This window comes from Hippocampus comes, unplaced genomic scaffold (genome assembly GCF_001891065.2).
Source record: "Hippocampus comes isolate QL1 unplaced genomic scaffold, H_comes_QL1_v1.1 scaffold23, whole genome shotgun sequence".
NCBI classification, from domain to species: Eukaryota; Metazoa; Chordata; class Actinopteri; order Syngnathiformes; family Syngnathidae; genus Hippocampus; species Hippocampus comes.
Window position 1 is genome coordinate 66270 of NW_017806066.1, and position 336 is coordinate 66605.

At 52.4% G+C, this 336-nt stretch overlaps 1 protein-coding gene across 1 annotated transcript in view; it reads right to left on the reverse strand.

Annotated features, from left to right (window-relative positions):
- dnase1 (deoxyribonuclease I) overlaps positions 1-336 on the reverse strand; it is a 22401-nt gene that overhangs the window by 14829 nt on the left and 7236 nt on the right. The gene's annotated exons all lie outside the window — the stretch shown is intronic.

Below are 336 nucleotides of genomic sequence, written 5' to 3' on the forward strand. Positions count from 1 at the left end.
TGTGTGTGTGTGTGTGTGTGTGTGTGTGTGTGTGTGTGTGTGTGTGTGTGTGTGTGTGTGTGTGTATGCGCGCGCCCATGCAAGTGTGCATGTATGCGCATGACACACATGAACTTCGGTGGGAATTGCGTTTGATTTGATTGTGTGGTGAGCTCGCAAGTAGTTGTTTGGCCAACGGCCGTCAATCTCACAGAGTAGATCCTGCTCTGCCCTTAACAGTGTGCGGGGTGTGTTCTTTGTCGTCTGTCACCTTCCAATATTCAAACCCCCCCGCCCCCCTTTCTGACCTCCTCAAGACACTATCTTGTGAGTCCAGACTGATCGCATGACCCCCCC